The 20,930-nt window shown below is 50.9% G+C and overlaps 1 long non-coding RNA gene across 1 annotated transcript; it reads left to right on the top strand.

Annotated features, from left to right (window-relative positions):
* Window positions 1-16,335: 16,335 nt before the first annotated feature.
* On the top strand, window positions 16,336-18,592 carry LOC144334400 (uncharacterized). The gene is made up of 2 exons (XR_013404194.1): window positions 16,336-17,628; window positions 17,775-18,592. It is a non-coding gene; the product is annotated as an uncharacterized LOC144334400 (long non-coding RNA).
* The last annotated feature ends 2,338 nt before the right edge of the window (window positions 18,593-20,930 follow it).

The raw sequence follows: 20,930 nt of genomic DNA, 5'->3' as shown, positions 1-20,930 counted from the left end.
TCCATGTCCTTGTGGACCACAAGGTGAGGTCCCATATGCCCATCCAGCCTCACTGCCCACCACACATCTGCCCCCTCCCAGGCACAGCCAATGGTCACCCGTACTAGGTGACAGGCCCCAAACACGGCAGCACTTTCCATCCTGTAAGCTTTAGCTTTGGCTGTCTCCACTACTCAGAATGCCCCTCCCCTTCTCCCCAAAGACTGAAATCCTAGGTGTCTCCAGTGACAGACCTGGGAGCTGGGTCTGTCCTCAAAACCAGGCCTTGAAGGGAGGAAGTGGGGTGGTCTAGTTTGGACACACAGAAAGCAGAGAATGGAAGGGGCAGGAGGAGGGAGGTGAGGGCAGGAGAGAGAAGACGGGGTAAAAGGGCAGGGCCAGGCCGTGCACAGTTGTGTAAGTGTGTGTGCCTAAGGCCACCACCTGACCAGAGCCAGGTGTCCTGCCAGGGGTGAAGAAAGTTCACCAGCTCTGTGCTCTCAGAGCAGACATTCCAGAACGATTTTGCAAAGGAGGGATGCTTAAGCCCCTGGTAAGCGGCCAGGGTCAGTGAACCACCCATGGCTAAGCTGAGATCCTCCCTCCCACCCTAGCCAGCTCTAAGTCCTCATTTTGGAGCTGCAGGACAGGCCCTGTAGCAGAAAGGAAAAAGGATACTTTGTCGGCATGCTTTCATTTTCATTTCTGGTGTCACTACAGGGATGAAACATTCTTAGAGAATTTACCAGTGTTTATGCTGTGGTCACATCTGATGCTCAAAGTGACCCTGGGAGGTGGGGCTCCTACCCCCATTTTACAGGCTGAAGCTCAGAGAGGGAAACTGGTTGTCCAAGCCCACACAGTGAGAGAGAGGCAGAGATGTGACACACAGTTTTTGTGCTGTTGGCATGTGTAGGAGTGGCCCCAGTAAATAAAACTTAAAGTTAACAACTTAGCTGAAGCTCACAATGGGCAAGATCAGATTCTTATCTTAACTCATTTAATCCTCACAATTCTATCTGGAAGACACTACTGTTATCATCCCCATTTTACAGAGAGGGAAACTGAGGCATGGAGCTATTCAGCAACTTCTCAGTTCATAGAGCCAGTAAGTGGTGGAGCTGACACTCGAATCCAGGCCCTCTGGTTTCACAGCCTGTGCTCTGAATTGCTTCACTTACATAGAGGCTCAGGATGAAGGTAATTTAGTGAAGATGAGGTCAGCTGGATGGGCCCTAATCCAGTATGACCATTGTCCTGATAAGGAGAAGAAATCTGGATGCAGATACATGTAGAGGGAGAACACCCTGTGAGTATGGAGATGGTCATCTATAGCCAAGGACAAAGGCCTCCAGAAGCCAGCCCTGCTGACACGTCCATCTCCGACTTCCAGCCTCTGGCACTGCGAGGAAACACGTGTCTGGTGTTTAAGCCACTCAGTCTCTGGTACTTTGTTATGGCAGCCCTAGCAAATGAATACACTCATGCAACATCGAGCTAGTGACTTAACTCTCGGTGTGTCACACAGTAGACTCAATAACACCCTACGAAGCATGGGCACATAGTAGGCCCTCAGCAAATGCTGGCTTTGCCTCCCCTTCAGGCCTAGGAATAGTGGCTGGCTGTCTCAGGGGAGGGGAGTGGGAATGTTACTGAGTCATCCTGCCTCAGCATGGACCCAGGACACCTGACCCTCGATCCTGCCCTCCTCTTTCCCCAGAAGAGCAATCCTGCCCTCAGCCCCAACCCTGTCCTTGGAGGTGAGCAGAGTTCACAGCTTTCTGTGTGCCAGACTGTGAGGTGAGCAGAGTTCAAAGCTGCTTTGCCTCTGCCCATGCTCAGCAGCACACCTGCTGTGAACGGCTGACCAACTTGGCCAGGCACAGAGGGCAGGAGGGGAGGAGCCTCAGGTGCAGGGGCTGACAGGTGCGTTGGGGCATTTTCCACAGTGCGTGCACGCTGCATTTTATCTGATGCTCATAGCTACCCTCGGAGAGAAACTGAGGCCCAGAGGAGTTGAGGGACTCCCATTCAGTTCACCTGTGCTGGGCTTAGGTCCTTGGTGTCCAGGCTCTGGCCATAGCTGGACCACTTGCTTGCCCTCCAAGGCTTTGGGAGGCTATGGGGGGTGGTGGGAAGCCCATGGGCCCAGCAGTCACCTGACCTAGGCTCAAATCTCAGCCGGACCAGCGACCAACCGTGTGACCCTGGGCCCTCCTTTGATGGGAGGCTATTCATGCCCACCTCGCCAGGCTGTTGGCAGGCTCAGTGAGAGGCCATCTCCACCCCTGGAACTCTCAAGGGAGTTCTTGTGACTTTCACAAGGAACTGCTAAGTTACTGTTGCTGAATCAAATTCCTGGAGAGCCAGGAAGTATGTCTGTGGGTGGGAGAGACGTCTGGCACTTCCAGGGGGGCCCCAAGGCTTCCTTCCCACATGCCTGCCTCCCCCAGCGCCTGGCAGCCCTTGAGAGGGAAGATAACAGAGGAGCCCAGAGGGTCTGAAATTTACCTTGCTCCTACTTCCTGCCCACTGTACCTGTCTGCACCCCTGGTTTCCCTGTCTGCAGTTCTGAGTTCAATAAATGTGGTTTTACTTTCTGATAGCACCTGTCACCACTCATACTTCTCTGGATTATTATTATTATTATTATTTATTTTTTTTTTTTTTTTTTGAGACGGAGTCTCGCTTGTATTGTCACTGTTGTCTGCTTCCTCATCCCCTCCTAGAGTGGCGGTCATGGAGCAGGGACTTTGTTCACTGCTTTGTGTTGTTGATTGCTGTAGCTCCTGCACCTAGAACAGTGCCTGGCACACAGCAGGAGTTCAGTCGGTATTTGTGGCAGGAAGGAAGGAAGGGAGAGAGGGAGGGAGAGAGGGTGGAAATTGTGGATCCTCTGTGGTCAGCCCTTTTCTGCAACTGGGGATGTTGCCTCAGGTTAGAGCCCAACCCTGCTTGATAGAGGCTTCCCCTCTGGTGCCAGAGGCAGACAGTGACTGCGGGTGTGACCTGCACTGTGACAGAGGGAAGGAGGCACTCTGACTGGGGAAGCCAGGGCAGATGGCATCTGATCTGCTTCAGGGAGTAGGCCGGGCTGGCTCGGGGACCTGGGAAGCCTCAGAGAAGCATCAGCTGAGAAGTACAAGGCAAGGAAGAGTTAGGGGGACAAGGGAGGGGCAGCATTCCAGGCAGAGAGAGCCGCTTGTGCAAAGGCAGGAAGGCAGGAAGGCTGTGTGGAGTTAGAGGCGTTTGCTGCTGTCACTGAGTGCAGTGACTGGGAAGGTAGAGGCTGGTGGTGGGAGGATCCCCTGAGAGAACGGTGGGGATCTCACAGAACGCAACAAATCCAAGCTGTTTCTCTCCCAGTGCTCAAAGGCTCCTGACTGTGGAGAGCTAGGGCTGCCAGGAGCTGCCTGCATTTGCCAAGTGGTTGCAGAAGTTTCCTCCCTACTGCTCTGACTTTGCCGGGGGAGCACATTCTCCTGTCTGAGCTGGTATCTCTGTCTCGGTCTGTCTGTTTCTGTCCCTCTCCTGAGAGAGTCTAGCCTTGGGGTCCAGGCCTGGCCTGGCCAGCGTGGCCATGGGATCTTGGAGAAGCCACCACTCCCCTTTCTGAGCCCAGGTTCCTCCTCAGATGCACAGTGGGTGGGTCGTCAGCGCCTGGCAGGCCTCTCCTCCAGGACCTGGTGTTTTCGCAGACGAAACAGACTTCAGAGCTAGTGCGTGCTTTGGTATCTTTTCCAGCCAGGAGACACTGCTCAATGGCCCCAGGAAGGGCCCAGGAAGGATTCATTCCAGCCTTGCTGGGGGTGGGATCAGGCTTCTGGTCCTACTCCAGCCAGGCAGCCATGGGGGAGCCCTGAAGCCAGAGACATAGATTCTGGTCTCTCACGCACTCTCTTGGTAACCTCAGAAAGTTTCTACCTCTCCCCAGACCTCAGTCTTCCCTTTTATAAAATGGTTGTAATAGCACCAGTCCTCTCTCTGCAGAGACAGGAGCCCTGCTCCTCGTCCTGGATCTGGCATTGACTCACCTTAGGTAATTCTGTTCCCTTTTTGGGCCTGTCTCCCCATGTATGTTGAGGGGGTAGACTTGAGGGCCTGTGAGAGGCCTTCCAACTTAGACATTCTCCCCAGGCACATAAATTCAGTGAATCTACGTGACTCTCGGTGATGGCATCATTGCCCAGTATCCACCCAGCTTCTGCTTGTAAACTTCCAGAGAACTCCCCACATCTCCACGGCTTCCTTCTACCTTCAGGTACCTTACACTGTATCTTTCTTCCTACATCACCCAACCACTGGGGTCAGTTCTGCTGCCACAGAACTCCATACAATTCAACAGACCTTAGGTACTGGGCACCCTGGCCAGGCCTCATGCCAGACTGCAGGATCATGAAGGAACCATTGTGGTCCAGCAAGGACTGGACAGGCATAAAGTCCAGTAGCTCTGTCTGACTCCAGACTCAATAATAATCCCAGCTGCCACTGATAGCCCCTTCTGGGCGCCCAGCCCCCTACCTCATCAAATACCAGCAATATCTACTTCACGGAGTCCCCACAACAGCCCTGCCAGATAGTAACTCTCATCCCCATGTTGTAACTGAGAAAACTGAGGCCCACAGCAATTAGACCTTCCCAAAGGTCACACAATTAGTATGCGTGGAGCCTGATTAAAACCAATCTGGCTACAGGTCTTATTGGGCTCTGCTGCCTCTGGTTTGTCTCTCTGTTCCTGGCATGGTCAGGTTTAGGGGCAGCCTCCTTCCAAGCTGCTTCAGAGCCAGCCTCCTTCCACAGCCTCCTCAGAGCCAGCCTCTGGCTGCTTGTGCATTTCCTAAGGCAAGGAAGCCCGGGCAGGAGGGTCCCGGGAGGGTGGAGAGGAGATGGTGGGCCTGAACCCAGGGCTCATGACCTGGGCCCTCTGGAGGGATTCCAGGTGTCACCAGCAGCCTGGGGAGGCACACCCTTGTGTGGGGAGGAGGAACTCTTCCTGGCACCCTCAAATTATCCCTCAGAAGTAGCCTTGGCTGCAGTTAGGCTGGCAGTGGGCGAGGCCCTGGTCTGGGAGCCCAGAGTCTAAGCTGTAGCTTCAGTTGACTCCCTGATGGTCAGTGTGACCTTGGATGGGGCCCTTCCGTTTTGGGACTTCAGATTCCCTCTTTGCAGACATGAAGAGGGGACAAGATCTCCCAGCAACATGCAGTAGCTGGAGCTGAATCAAACCCTGTCTTGGTTGGATCTAGAAGGGCAAATGTGGTCAGAATGTTCTCCCTAACCCCTCCCAGGTCTCTTGGCTGCCCCAGCTGGGCCCACCCCACATCTTCTCAGTGGCATGTCCTTTCATTTAGGAAAGGAGTTTCCTTAGACGGGCAGACAGTGATGGGGCAGGGGGCTTGGAAAGGGATGAGATCAGTGTGGCCCAGCTCCCTGCTGGAGTGGTGAACAGAGAGTGTCCTTGGGTCACACAGATCATAAACCAGCTGTGTGACCTCGAGCAGAGCTCTTAACCTGCTTGAACCTCGGTTTCTGTATCTGTAAAACAGTGATAATAATAGTGCCTACTTTTGAAGGTTATTAATAGTGAGGATAAAATAAGGATTAAAGGGAAGTGTCTCTAAAACACTTGGCACAGATCCTGGTATGTAGTCGGCACTCAGAAAGTGTGGCCTTGATCACAACAATGATGATGGTGAAGATGGGAATGAGTGGGGAAAGGACGGCGACAACCGTTGTGTTGAACAGTGTGAGACGCTGCTCAGCCTTCTCCGACATACTGGGTACTTCGATGCTTCCAGGCTTCACACTTGCCATTTCTTCTCCCTCGCCATCCCCCAAGACTTCTTCCAGCACAAATGCATCCTAAGTAATGGAGTAATCAGGCCCTGTGAATCTGAGCCTGGAGGAGCCTGGGGGCAGATCAGCACCCAATGGCTGTGCTCTGTGTGAGGTGGGGGCACCAGACTTGGAGGAATTAATAGAAGGTTTCCCAGGGGAGGCAGAGCTTAGCTGGAGTCCTGATGAAGGAGTAGGAATTGGCTGGAAGAAGAGAATAGGATTTCTTTTTTTCCATTTAAAGCAGTCCAGGCAGATGAAATAACACGTGCAAAAGCAGAGAGGTGGGAAATAGCATGTTAAGTTTGGGAAACTGCAAGAAGCACAATATGGTGCGAGTGGGGAGAGGGCGAGAGGAAGGCGGAATGGGGAGGATGTTTGGGGCAGATCATGAAGAGCCTGTATGCTACACCAGACATTCAAAATGTGTCTTGAAGGCAATGGGGAGTTATTCTTTTCATCATGCGACAAACATTCCTGAGGATCTACTTGACCCAAGACATCTTTGTAGCAGGCACTGCGATGGCTGCCAATGCCTGTGCCTCCTACCCCCACCCCTCAGCTGCTGAGAGTGCTGACAGCAGGCAGCTTGCAGGTGAGACTCCTCCCACCACTGCCATTGCCTGCTCACCTAATGCCATGGTGCCTCCAGGGCCAGCCTGCATCCAGAGACTGGTTCGCATGGGGGTATAAAAGCCCAGGCCTCTTTCCCCCACTTGGGACAACTACAAAGAGTCTTTCCAGCTCCACAGCTCCCTGAGGGGCTGGCCGAGGCCTTTGTGGGGTCTGCATCACAACCCGGTTTATCCCTCTGGCCAATTCTGCTTCAATCACTCCCTGCCAGGTGTTGACCTTGAACGTACTCCCTCAGTAAACCTCCTGCAAGCGAATCTTCATCTCAGAGTCTCCTTCCCCAAGAACCAAACCTCCAACGATCATTACTGAGGGATGTCAATGGTGGCTGACATTTCACTGAGGGTTCAATGAGAGACCCCACTTTTAGAAGGTGATTCTGTCTGCAGTGTGAGAATGATGTGGAAGGACACATTGGAGTCCAGAGGCCAGTGGGAAGGTGGTCATTGTGATTTAGCACAGAAATGATGAAGGCACCAGGTGGGTGGGGGCAGGAAGGAGGGACAGAGCTGGGGGACATAGAGGAAACAGGACTGCCAGATAGAGACTGGGTAAGGAGGGGGTCTCCCAGGCTTGTCTGCCTGGAGCAACCAGGCAGAGGTGGAGGCAGTCCCTAGGATGAGTTTAACTGGAGAAACTCAGTTCAGTTTGGGAGTTGTGAGAGTGCCATTTGCATGAGGTATGCAGGTGGAAGGGCCAAGAGTTGGGTGAAGAGGCTCCAGGAGATAAACTGGAGCTGGAAGTGTGGATCTGGAGTTAGCCAGCACTTTGTAGTTTACAGAGCATTTACTGGCACCCATTTAGTTCACTATGGGCAGCAACCAATCAGAAGGGTTGCCAGGATCTTGAGGACCTTCCAAGGGGCTAGATGTTAACCCCTTGGTTGCTGAATCATGGTGGGAAGGTCGGGGGATGCTGGGTTGCATGGCAGGGGCACTCAAGGGCTCGGCGTCATGGCTATTTACCAAGCAGTAAGTTAGAATATTTGCATGCCAGCTGAGTATCAGCCCTACCAGTTCCTCTTAGAATCCTCACAAGAACCTGTTGAGGCAGATACTATAATCCCTTTCCCAAAAGAGGAAACCAGGGCTCAGTGAAGTAAGTAACTTTCCAGAAACCAAGCAGCTCTTAAACAGCAGAACTGGAGTTGAACCCAGGTCCGCCTGAGCCTGCATCCCATGCCTTTAAATGTTGGAGTGGGAATCAGAATGCAGAATTCTTGGCTCATTTAACTAAGGGCCTTTCCTCTCACTCAATGGCCACTTCCTGTAGTGAATTCCAGAACTTCTGATCATGAGCCAGTTTCTCCTTCCAAGAAGCAGAGTTGAGAATGACCAGCCTTGTGGGGTGTGGGTGGAGTGAAACAACCCTACTGGGGGTTTCCAGGCCTGGGGAATCCCCCAGCTCCCAGTTTGGAGCCCAGGCATGTATGGGAAGGTTCTGGGTAGCAGCGGCTTCTCCAGTGGATGCACCTCCCATGTCAGAAGGAGATCTGGCACCAGCTATGCCTGCCTCAACCTGGTTCTGTCACCTCCAACCTTCAGGAAAATGAGCTGCATTTGAAGCAGTGAGCATCTCGTTACCAAAGTGTTCCTATGGACCTGGCTATTCATTCATTTGTTCATCCATTCCTTTAACATTGAGCAACTATTTAGAGAGTACCTCCCATGCCCTGTGCCACTTGAGTCCCACCTTACCTGCGTCCAGCCTTACCTGGGTCCTGTTTCACCTGGTTCCAGCCTCACCTGCACCCGGGCTGGTGGAGAAGTTGGGTGCTTAATAGGTAATGCCATCCAAGTGAAACAGACTGGGGAACGTACAGGGGCTGTTCCATCATCCCTGCGTTATTCCTGTGCCAGCACAGTGATGCTGTCATGGGCTATCTGATGAACGGATGAAGGAAGGAAGGGCTGAGATTGAACAAAAGAAAGGGCTGCATGACTGGCATGAGAGAGAACCCTGCAGGGGACATCAGGGATGGGGCCACCAGCCTCTGCCCTGCAGGGTGTGACAGCTACTCCACTTGGAGGCAGACGGCTGGACTCAGAGATGCTGGAGCCTTACCGGACCTGGAATCTTCTGCTCCATTACGGCTCCAGGTGGCATCTGGATGCCTAAAAGATATTCTGATTGTTTGGTCGGCTGTGACTCATAACTCACAGAATAACTTCCTTGCAGAACGCTGTTCAGGGAGTCAAGAAGAGTGTTAGCAGGGGGCGGATGGGGAGGGAGAGGCCCATCTGCAGTGCTCTGGTCTCCTGCCCCAGAACCCACCAGAAGTCTTGGGCATGACCTGAAAGTGCGGCACTGTGTCAGGTTTTTGAAAACACAACATGTTTTCCTTTGCTTTTAACTTTTAAACTTCTCTGAGAATATTATTTTAGAAACCATTTTCTTTCTCCTCTCCCATCTCTCAGTCACAGTTTCAGCTTCATGCCAACAGGGCTGTGGTAATCAGGAAAGAGGACAAGTTCCCCGTGGCCACCCATGGAAGAAGAAGTGACTGCATTAGGAGGGGGTGGGGAGGGAGGAGGCGAAGCTTTCGTGAGCACCTTCTGCAGGGTGCCAGGCCTTATGCAGTGTGCTTTGCATATCATCTCCAGTTTTTTGCATGAGGAGACTGAGAGATAAAGTAATATGCACATAGTTGATAATGATCATGCTAATACGAATAAAATAGATAATTATTAGGTGGATCCATTATTCGAAAAACTGACAATTCCTCATGGTTTGACCTACTACATGTCATTCGGGCCTGCTGTGTACCTGGCACAATGCAAGATGTTCTCTGTAATTCTCACAAGAACTGTGCAAGGAATGGGTTATTTTGATTTGAAAGCTGAGGAAACTGAGGCTAAGACAGATCAGGTGACTATCCAGTTGCTCTTAGCAAGTCAGTAGTGGGACCAGTCCTTGAACTCAGGTCAGTTTCCAAAGCAATGCAACAGCCGAAAATCTATGTGCTGAGTTTGCTCATTTGACCAGCTATTCTTAAGGTTATATTTGTCTTTGGGGGATGGAAGCTGTCATCGTGGAGATGCAGGGCCCTGCTTGGGGTCAAGGTAGGATTCAGTGACTTGGTCTCATCAATATCATTATCTTATGATGAAGAAACAAAGCCCCAGTCACATGGGGATGAGTCATAGCCTGGAACTTCCAGGGCTCCTGAGGTGCATGGGGAGGTAGGTAGAGCCATTTATCAAAAGATCTGGTTTCAATCCTGGCTCAGCTTTAAGCCCTGCCCACCCTGGGCCTCACCTCCTCAGCTGCACAGAGACTGCTGGAACCTCCAGCTCTGAGGTTTGATGAGTCTGAGCAGATTCACAGCTGGGAACTCCTGTCCTCTACCCCCTGCCCTGTGCCACCTGAGTCCCGCCTTACCTGAGTCCAGAGCTTTAGCCAGGCCCCGTGGGAATGCCTCTGTGCTTCTATTTTCCTTCAGAACCTTAAAGATGCTTCCTCATTTTCCTGCACTCAGTTATGACCCACTGCCATTGGCCTGATTTAATGACTGCCCCAAAGCCTGTTTGAGCTTATGACCTCCTGGTGCTCAGACTTGCTGTGAGGTTAATGGTGCTGGTAGCACTGATCTGAGGGGTCCAGGCACAGTGGGGGCAGCTGAGAGCCCAGGTGGATATGTGAGGGGATGAGGGCCATCTCTGCAATGTGCCTTCCCCTCCTGACACCTCAGCGAGCCTGAGACACGGGACTGCTCTGTTCTCAACTGGTGCCGCATCTCAGCCCAGATCCTCCAGCCTGGCAGGGAGAGGAGGAAATTTGCCTCCTACTTCCATCTCTGATCATTTTTGTTGTTTCAGTCGGTTAGTGGGCTTTCAAAATGATTTATTACAAGACTCCATCTATATGTTTGTATCTAAGTTTTTGTGATATGCATGGGACTCTAAATCTCAGAGCTCAGGCCCCTTATGGGTCTGAGTAGGTGGAAATGTAAGCCTTCCACAGATGTCAGAGGGGAGATGCTCATGCTCGAGCTACCAGTGGGAATGAGGGGCAGCGGGGGATGCCCTTATAGACTGAAGGTGACCTAGGCCAATGCCCTGGCCCTCTGTACCTCTCCCACCTCCAGAACGCAAATGCACTCCAAGTAGGAGTGGGGAAAAGCCCTAAATTGTCTGAGGGAACCCTGAACTGACCAGCATCATGCCCACCAGCACCAGAGTGAAGCGTTAAGGTGACGCTTCTGGGTCCACAAGCTTGGTTGCATGACGGAGCTCAGCCCCTGCTCCATGCTGAGCCCGTGTCAATTCTCTGCAGTGGGCACCTGCCATTCGGCAGTGATGGGCACACACATCACAGCAAAGCCCCTTCTGGCTGGAAGCTTCACTCTTCTTTTGGAGGGGGGGCTAAAAACAGACCCCCGTTTGTTCAGGACCATGAAATTTCCCACATAACAGAGCTCTGTATCCTGCTCACCTGATGCCCCTGCACCCCCAAGCTCACTTGCTAGCAGGTTGAGTTGGGGCGTATATTGTTGGCTATGAGTATGTGTGGCTGTGGCCTTGGCTGTGAGTGCACCTATGAGCAGGGCTTTTGTGAGGATGTGTGCGTGTGTGCGCCCACACAAGGAACTTCATGAAAGTAAGTCAGATAAGTTTGAATGAAGACCCAGCAAGTGCTACACACCTATCAGCCTCTGAGTCAGTGTGTTCAAATGAGGATCCCAACAGTTAGCCTGTTGGTAGGCCAGTTCAGTGGCTCTAAGCCAAAAGACTCTCAGCCTTGTTTTTGTTTTTTGTCTTTTTTTTTTTCTTTTGCAGGGTTTGTTGGTGTCTTGGGGTAAGGGGCTCTTTAGGCTGAAAGGTGAGAGGAGGCTGTCAGAAGCTGGGGAGATCTGGGTCACCCAAAGCAAACATGAGCCCTTACCACATCTCACAGCAAAGACCATCCCTGGATCTGTCCATGCAGAGGCCCAGGTGTCTGGTGAGAAAGGGAGATGGGAGGACCAAGCATGGAAACTGGAGTGGGAAAGAACAGAACTCACAGAGGTAGACCATTACTCTGAGACACCTGCGCTCAGGCCTTAATGTACAGCTCAGTTAATCTCAGAGGTTAAATTATTATCCCCATTTTACAGGGGAGAAAACAAGCTGGGAAAGAAGGAATGACTTGCTCATGGTTGTGCAGCTAGTAGAAAATTCTACCCTCTTATGGAGGCACAATTGTTCCCTGATACAAAACAGAGTCCTACTTCAGGGAAGTCGAGATAAAAGGGGTAGATTTGGGTTTTCCTAAAGAATAGAGCAGGTGGCCACATTATGACTCCAAGATTCTAAGAGCCTGGGCGTTGGGGAGGCTGACTTGCTGGCAGAAGCACACAGGCTTTGGAGTCAGTGTCTGCAGCCTTCTGGTTGGGGTAATCTTGAGCAAGTCATTTTATTTCCCTGAGTCTCGGTTTTCTCATCTATAAAATGGGGTAATAATACGCTATTCTATCTTCATCAGATTGTAATGAAAATTAAATGAGATGCTGTGTGGGAAGCATTTAACACAAGGCCTGGCAGAATACTCTGCTGTGGTTGTCATCCCTAGGGTTAGGATGTAGGTCTCTTTGGTATGAGAGAGCCACACCCAGGAAGAGTAAATGGCAAGGTGTTCCCAGGGAGGAGAAGACCTGGACAGTGACCAAAGTTGCTTTGTGTTGGAAACAGTCCGTGGGGAGTTCTTTGTTTTCATTCTCATCCCACAAAGCTACTCCCATTTCTACATTCTCTAATCACTTTTAAGCTTCAGATAAACAATGGAAGAGTAGAGAGAACTGCCTGTCCCTTTTAATCTCCTTGAGTCTCCACCCCACTCTCCTCCTCCACGGTGCACTGGCCATGGGAGGCCTTTGTTAGTTGGAATGGCAGAACAGCTCCCACTACACCTGGGGGATGGGAGGATGCTGGGGAGGCCCAGCCTCCAGGTGGGCTGACTTCAGCAGCACCAAAACCATGCTTCCAGGTGCAGTGCTGAATTCTTAAAGCTCATCCCTCATCTCTTCCCTGCTTTGCCTGTTGCAGTCTGACACGCACACCAACCCCATTGACCACGCCTTCCTTAAGGTCCCCATGGCCCCCTTATCAAGTCTGGTGAACACTTCCTGCTCAGTCTTGACTAACTGGCCCCTTAGTGCCTCTGTTGCTCTAGGCCTGCCTCTGCCTCAGATGCTCCCCTTGGCAGCCATGTGATTTTCTTCCTTTCCACTTGCTGCGTCTTCCCTCTTCTCTAGGCTGCACCTCCTCAGTTGCCTCCGAGGGCTCCTCTGTGTCCATGGCATCCTAATTATTGCTGTATCCATGGCCTGGCCCTGGTTCCTGCCTTCCTCACTCCACACCCTCTCCACCTTCTCCAGCCTAGAGCCTTGCTGCCTGGCTCCCCAGCTCCCCAGCTCCAGACCCACTGCTCTCTAGCCTTAGGACAGCTCCACTGGGATGTCCCTATGCCCCTCACACTCAGCCTGTGCAGAGAGGGACTGCCGAGACCCAGGCCTGCTCCTGCCACCTCCTTGCTCAAAACCCTCCATCTACAAACACTTGAGAAAATGATTTGGCGTCACATATTCAAGTTGAGCGTGCATACACTCTCCAACCCAGCAAGTCTACTCTTGGGAATATACCCAACAGACATGTGTACACATGTGTATCAAAGATGTATACAAGGACATTCAGAGCACTATGCATAATAGCCAAGAATTGGAGACCACTCGATGCCCATCAGCAGACAGTGGTGGATTCACACAACAGAGTGCTACAAGCTACGGAGATAGCTGCAATATTGAGAAATCTCACAGATGTCCCGTTGAACAACAGAAAAGACACGACAGAGTTCATACTGTACACTTGCATTTATAAAGTTCAAAAAACAGGCAAAACAAACCTGTGGTACCAGAAGACAGGATAGTGGTCAGCCTTGGGGACACATAGTAACTCGCAGGGACTCGCAGGGGCTTCTGGGTGCTAGACGCCTGACAGATTTTGATCTGGATGTTGGTTCCATGGGTATATTCCTGGTGAAAGTTTACCAAGATGCATACTTATGATAGGTGAATTTTTCTGTATGTTATATTATGCTTCAATAAAAAGCTAAAATAAAGAAATAAATAAAATCTTCCCTGAGTCTTCATTGCATTCAGGATAAAATCTACAGACTCCCTTCTAGACTGGTAAATGCAAAGTCCTTCATGACCTGGCCCCTGCCTTGCCGTCCTCCTCTCACTCCACCCACCCCTTCTCCAGCCCTCACAGCACCAAGGTGATTGCCACTCCCTGAAGGTGAGATGCTGCTTTCAGCCTCTGGGCTTTAGCACGGCTGTTCCTTCTGTCTGGAATGCCCTTGCCAGTCTATTCCATCTGGCTACATCCAGAGATCCCTCAGGGCTTCTCAGCTCCCCAGACCATGAGTTACCACCTCAGCTGGCTCCATAGTGCTCGGTTCGAACCTCTGTTCCAGCGTCTGCTCTTCTGCTGGCTATGGTTGTCACCCACCTGCCGTCCCGCCCTATGGCTGTGAATGCCATCTTGAAGGGGCTGTGTCTTTGTTCTGCTATCTCCAGCGCTAGCTCACGGCCTGGGACAGGGTTAAGTGTCAATAAGGCATAAAAATGAAACCATATGCAGTCACACACTCAACCAATGACTTCCTTGAAAAGAACAGGATGATGTGTAGCGAGTACAAACTTTGGTTACATAGATTCCAGTTAATGCAATGTTTTAATATTTAGAATCAGGATGTCCCTGGGAAACCTGGGCAGTCTGGTTGCCATGGGCTTTCTTGTCACAAGGGAACCCCGTGACAGGCTAATTCATACTATAGCATGAAGAGCTAAATATGCCTGCATTTCACAGGAAGAGCCCCGAAAAGGCAACGTTTTCCACAGTGGAATGGTGTATACATATGGTGGCATTTCAGGCATAGTGGCTTCTTAGAGAGCACTTTCTTTCTTAGGATGGATGCCGTCCTGAATGTCTATTTGCACTTGAGTGGTTCTCTAGAATTCAGATGAGCAGTGGGTGCTCTCCCTGAAGGAGGGCCCTGTAAGGAGTTAAATTGTATTTTATTTAACAAGAAGCCTAATAGGCAGAAAATGACCTTGGATTTCCTGAATGTGGCCTTCCTTACAACGCTGCTGCAGGGCAGGCCTCCACTGTCCTAGGAGAGTGAGAGGGCCCTGGAGGAACAGGGGTGGGTCAGGGTTCTTGAGAAAGCAGACCCTGGAAGCAACCTGCATCTTGGACTCTGGGGTTGCCTAGGAATGATAAACGAGAACGGGGTCCCCCTAATAACTGCAACACCATATGCTTAGGCTGTCAGGGTAGAAGGGGTTGATAAGGGGTGAGGTTGCTGCTAGAGGATTTGTATTCTTCTCAGCTCCTGGGAAACACAGTCACCCTTTGAATGGGGTGGGCAGGGAAGCATGGAGAAAAGCCCTGCCTGGGTGGGGACAGCAGTGTGGCAGGGAATGGGAGTGTAATTAGAGTGTAATTAAAGTATTTTGTGGGCTGAAAAGGAAAAGCTGCCAGGCCTCTGAGCCAACCCAGAGGAGATGAGGGAACAGAAGTCTTACCATTGAGAGAATGGTGGCGCCAGCCTACACCCAACCAGGACCACCCATGGCCAGGGCTGCCAAGCAAAGAAACCAGGTGCACCCTTATCTGAGCTTGGCATGGAGGTAGTGGGATGATCCCTCAGGGGACCACGATGGCCTGGCAGAGGGCCCTGCTGCAGCTGGCAGGGCCAAGTTTCCATGCGGTGCTGCTGGTGGTTGGGAGGAGTGATGGCCGCAAGGGTTCCTTGGACACAGGTGCTGGCTCACTGGCTGGGAAAGTTGAACTAAGTCCCTTTCCCACTGTCTGGGGAACAATTCAGAGGGTCTCTCCCCAAGAAAGATAAGATTGGAGATCTGAGCAAATTTTAATTTTAATTTAGAAAAAAATAAAGCACAATGGCCCTGAAGAATTAAGTCAGCTACATTTGACCACATATCAATTAGGAACTTTTTTTGTGATAAGAGACAGAATAATGTTAAGACATAAATGACAAATCACGAGAAATATTTGCCCCATGTATAAGAAGAGATCAATGTCTGGGAAATAGAAACAGCTCCTATAAATCAATAAGAAAAGACAGACAAAACAGAAAACTGGGCAAAGTGTTTGAATAAGAAAATCACAAAAGAAATAAAAAGGATGTATACATGCAAAGATGCCCTCCTTACTGGTCATCAGGGAAATGGAAGTTTAAAAGGAACATGAGCAGGGCGTGGTGGCTTATGCCTGTAATCCCAGCACTTTGGAAGGCCAAGGTAGGAGGATTGCTTGAGCCCAAGCGTATGAGATCAGCCTGAGCAACATAGGGAGACTTCATTTCTATTAAACAAATAAATAGATAAGTACATAAATGAATAAATAAAAGGAACATAAATCAGAAATTAGTTTTCACCTATAACATTGACACATTTTGAAAAATATTGATGATAGTCAACGTTGGTAAGAGTTGCTGGCCATGTAAATTGGCGTCGCCTTTTGGAGGCCATCTGATAGACTCTATCACAAGTTTGTCCAGCCTGGGGCCTACGGGCCGCATGTGGCCCAGGACGGCTTTGAATGAAGCTCAACGCGAATTCATAAACTTTTTTAAAACACTTTTGTGAATTTTTGTTTTTACCTCATCAGTTATCGTTAGTGTTAGTGTTTGTTTGTTTGTTTGTTTATTTATTTTGAGACAGAGTCTTGCTCTGTTGCCCAGGCTTGAGTGCAGTGGCGGGAGCTCGGCTCATGGCTCACTGCAACCTCTGCCTCCCGGGTTCAAGCAATTCTCCTGCCTCAGCCTCCCAAGTAGCTGGGATTACAGGCGCCCGCCACCATGCCCGGATATATATATATATATATATTTTTTTTTTTTTTTTTTTTTTTTTGGTATTTTTGGTATTTTTAGTAGAGATGGGGTTTCACCACATTGGCCAGGCTGGTCTCGAACTCCTGACCTCGGGTGATCCACCTGCCTTGGCCTCCCAAAGTGTTGGGATTACAGGCGTGAGCCACCATGCCCGGCCAGTGTTAGTGTATTTTATGTGTGGCCCAAGACAACTCTTCTTCCAATGTGGTTCTGGGAAGCCAAAAGATTAGACACTCCTGCTCTATTAGAATGTAAAATGCACATATCTTTATGTATTTGACCCAGCAATTCACCTCATGGTATCTACCCCAGAAAAACACCTGCATATGTGCACAGAGAGGAAAGTAGAGGATATTCACTGCAGCACTGTTTATAATAGTGAAAAATTGGAGGAAAATGTAGAAGAATAAGAAGTGGTTAAAAACTCCAACAAAATTTAGCCAGGCATGGTGGCGTGTGCCTCTAGTCCCAACTACTAGGGGGGCTGATATGGGGAGGATGGCTTCAGCCCGGGAGGTGGAAGTCACAGTAAGCTGAGATTGTGCCACTGCACTCCAGCCTGGGCGACAGAGCCAGGCCCTGGCTCAAAAGAGAAAAAACAAAAAACTCCAATACATTTATACTATGGAATGCCATTGAGCAACAAGGCAATGCAGCCCTGTAAACTTAGACTTACAATGTGGCCCAAGAGAGGGAGGTCTGAGCGTCAGCTTCCCTGGGCTGGTCTGTCCCAGGGGCACCAGGAGACTGAATTGAGGGCCAGTGAAAGAATAGGCCTGAAAGTGTAAAGGGCCTGGGTGGTAGAGGCTGATGAGAGCGCACTGGGCAGGGGGATTGATGGGGACCAGGGCAGAGACTGTGGGTCTGCAAGCACCAGGAGCCCAGGTGCAGTCAGATCAGCCAGGGCCACCACTGGAGGAATGGCCTGGGCTAGAGGAAGGCCCTGAATTCATGAGCTGGAGACCCCATAGGAGAAACCAGCAACTGGACAGGCTCAAGATGGCCCTGGAGAGGCAGCGGCACTGACTGCATCTGCCGGTTCAGGACGATTGGCCTGCCTGGCTGCTCCCACTAAAACCCCTCTCCCCCACCCCCCTGATGCTCCCACACAGCTGAGAGGCAGGTGAAAGGGGAAGTGACCTGAGGGACAGGGCGTTTTTACACAAGACAGACTGATATTACCTAGACAGTTTCAATGATCAGCTCAGACCAAACTTTCAACCAAATTAGACGGCATTCTGTAACTGTTTCCTGCCAGTCCAGGGTTAGGGAGGGGAGGGAGCAGTTTGGGAGGAAAGTCAGATTAGTAAGCCATAAATCACAGCTTCCTTGTGCACTGGAGAGTAAAGTGAGCTGAATTTTGTGACTCCCCCCACCAGTGTGACGCGGCCTGGCATGCCCTCCCTCCCTGCTCCTCCTGTTCGGTTCAGTTTAGCCCTGGCATCCCTCCTCAGGAAGTTGCCTTTGAACCCCCAGACTGACCTTCACAGCCCTGGGCTTCTCTGCATGGTGGCACTTGGCACACTGTGTAGTCATGCCCGCCTTCCTCACAGACTGTGGGCTCTGGGGCAGAGACCACCTAACGCTCATCTATGTTCCCTTAGAACCTAACACAGTACTGGGTTCAGTTAATGTTTGCTGAATCAATGAGAGCATAAATGAATGAATGATGAGATGACCTGAAAACTGTGACCTTGGGCCTGTCACTTCCCTTCTCTAGGGCTCTGTTTTCCATCTGTACAGAGGTGGAGTTGGGGAGCTGGCCTTCTCTCTGACCAACCCGCCCAGCCCAGGCCTTCTCCAGAAGAGTCCCAAACTGCCAGACTCTTTCTCTTTTCCCCGCTGAAAAATTCCAGACAGGAGAACCCAGTCTACTGCAACCTCCCTGCCCCCTCTGCCCACTCACATCGACGTGGCTCATGTCTGGCTTCCTCCCAACGCCCTCATCCTTGAGGGACCTGACAGCTTCCAGATGGGTGCGGTCACTGCCTCCTTTCCGGAGTCCAGCAGGCAGGCAGCCCGAACCAGCAGAGGAGCTGCCCAAGGCCTCTCCCTGCCCCTGGGGAAAGTCCCTCTTGTGTCCTCTCGCGTCCTCCTCTGCGTCGTCAGGGCCCTCTGACCCTGCTCCCCTCTCCGTTCTCTCCGTGTGGCTCTCTCTCAGGCTGTGCATCTCTGGCTTTGTCTTTGTTGTCTTTTGTCTCTGTGTCTCTACTCGCTCCCGGTACCTGTGTCCCCAACTCCTGCCCTCTCTCCTTGTCTGTTTTTCTATGTCTTTCTCTCCCTTCTCCAGAATCCTCCTTCCTCTCCTCTGGCCTTCCCCTCCCCAAGCCTGGCTGACGGGTGGTTGTTTCTCCGAACCAGGCCCGCCTCCGAACCTGCCCTGACCAGCCTGAATCCCCTCTCCCACCCAACCTCCTCCACACACCTCTGTCGGGTGTATGCCCCAGGACAGTTGGGGGAGTGTACTAGACCCACAACATCCCAGCGTTGCCTTCCTGAGGGGGAGAAGGGACTGGCTGTGACCCATGGCCAAGGTCATCTGCGCTTTGCTGGCTTGGAGATGCCCCACCCCTACCCTGCATGAAGCAGCCTGGTCCCTTCCAGTCCCTGACTGCTCCAGTGCCTGGCGAGGGAGGAGCCCCCAGAACAGGGGCTGCACTTATGCCCCCACCCCCAAACATACACACACTGGGGAATGCTTTCCTCTGCTGCCTTTCTCCCACAGAGCCCGCTGGGAGCTGGGCTGTTAGATATTTCGCTGCTTCAGTTTTCACCCTAGAACCCAGTCTGAGGGATATAGGAGAACCCAGGCATGAGAGGGCAAGGCACAGAAAGGAAAAATGGGTTGGAATGTGAATGCTGAGGTGGGAATCAACAGGTTAGATTCAGCCCTGTGGGATCCTGGGCTCTGCCCCTTGCCAATGGGAGGCTTCGGGCAAATGAGTTCTTTTTTCTGAGCCTCTGTTTTTTCCCTGTAAAATGGGACAGCAGATTCCCTCCTGGTACACTGTTACAGGAATTACATGTTCAGACATGGATAAAACCTCCAACACTGAAGGCTCTTGATAAATGTTATTTGGAAAGGAATCTGAAAGCCTGACAAAGGAATAAGCCAGGAGTCAGGGTATCTGTGTTCAAATCCCATCTATGCCTTCTGTGGCTGGCCAGGGGGATGCTCAAAAAGAATTGAACAGTAAACAAATGAAGGGATGAGGAGACAATGAATGACTGAATCTCAATCACTGATCACCTGTGGCTTTGCATATATCACAGATTCTCAGGAAAATGGAAACGTAAAACTTACATTGCAAACTTGTCAAGAGAATGAAATTGAATAAGGAATATGAAAGTGCAGTCAGTGCTCATACACATTTGCCCTTATATAAATTATGATAATCCTAGTGCAAGACTTAAAATAAAAAATTAAGAGTCACAAAATGCTGGGGCAGTTGCCCCACTTAAGCCCAAACTGCTAAGGAGCATGGAAAAAGGGCCTGGCTTGCCTTTTAGTGGCCCTCAAGCCAACAGCAGATTGAGTGAAGGTGCCTGGAAACTTTTTGCAGGTTGTTTTTTTTGCTTGTTTGTTTTAAGAGACAGGATCTCCTCTGTCACCCAGACTGGAGTGTGCAGTGGTACAATCATAGCTCACTGAAGCCTCAGCCTCCTTAGCTCAAGGATTACAAGTACACGCCACCACACTCAGCAAATTATTATTATTATTATTATTATTTTATTTTATTTTATTTTTTTGTAGAGATGGGCATCTTGCTTTGTTGCCTGGGCTGGTCTTGAACTCCTGGGCTCAAGTGATCTTCCTGCCTCGGCCTCTCAAATCACTGAGATTACAGGTGTGAGTCAGTGTGCCCAACTTATTATTGCAGGTTCTTGACCAAGTGGCCAGGGTGACTGCTGAGAGCCAGAGATGCAAATCTGGGGAGGCTGTACCCTGAAGCAGGCCCGAGGAGGCCAGGGTCAGAGGGCCAGTCCTGCCAGTGAGGGCCTGGATGGAGGGGTGAGGCTGTCTTCAGGACTACAGGCTTCACTCCCTATCTCAGCAGTGAGCCTGGGCACACTCTACCCCCAGGCTGAGCAACAGACTCTTGTCCCACTTCAGCATGGGTCCAGGCGGCATAGCAGACAGACCTGCCCTTTCCTGATTCCAGCTGCCCTTAAGTACATCTCACAGGCTACTGCGTCTTTGCCTTGGTTCTGCTGTCCCTGCCACCTGGGATGTGCAGTCCGCCTTCTCTTTCTGTTAACATCTTACCTATCCTTCAGCTCTACTGCAACTCCCCAAGATCCCCCTGGGTCAGAATGACTCCCACACCAACCTGACCTCGGGCAGGTTACCTGACTCAATGAGTCTCCGTTTACTTGCTTGCATATGGTGCTGTTTGTACCTACCTGTGGGTCCTATGGGTATTCGGTGAGAAAACTTGTACAAACGTGCCCAGCATGATTTTAGCATATAAATTATCTCCTTATGGTGATACTTTTTTCCTTCAATAAAAATTTGTCTTGCTTTCTGTGTTATGTTAGTTGGCGTGTATTCCCCATCAGAATGGGAAGTCCTTGAGCACTGGGTT

The sequence above is a fragment of the Macaca mulatta genome, chromosome 14 (genome assembly GCF_049350105.2).
Source record: "Macaca mulatta isolate MMU2019108-1 chromosome 14, T2T-MMU8v2.0, whole genome shotgun sequence".
In the NCBI taxonomy this organism is placed as follows: Eukaryota; Metazoa; Chordata; class Mammalia; order Primates; family Cercopithecidae; genus Macaca; species Macaca mulatta.
This window is presented reverse-complemented; position numbering and strand designations above follow the sequence as displayed.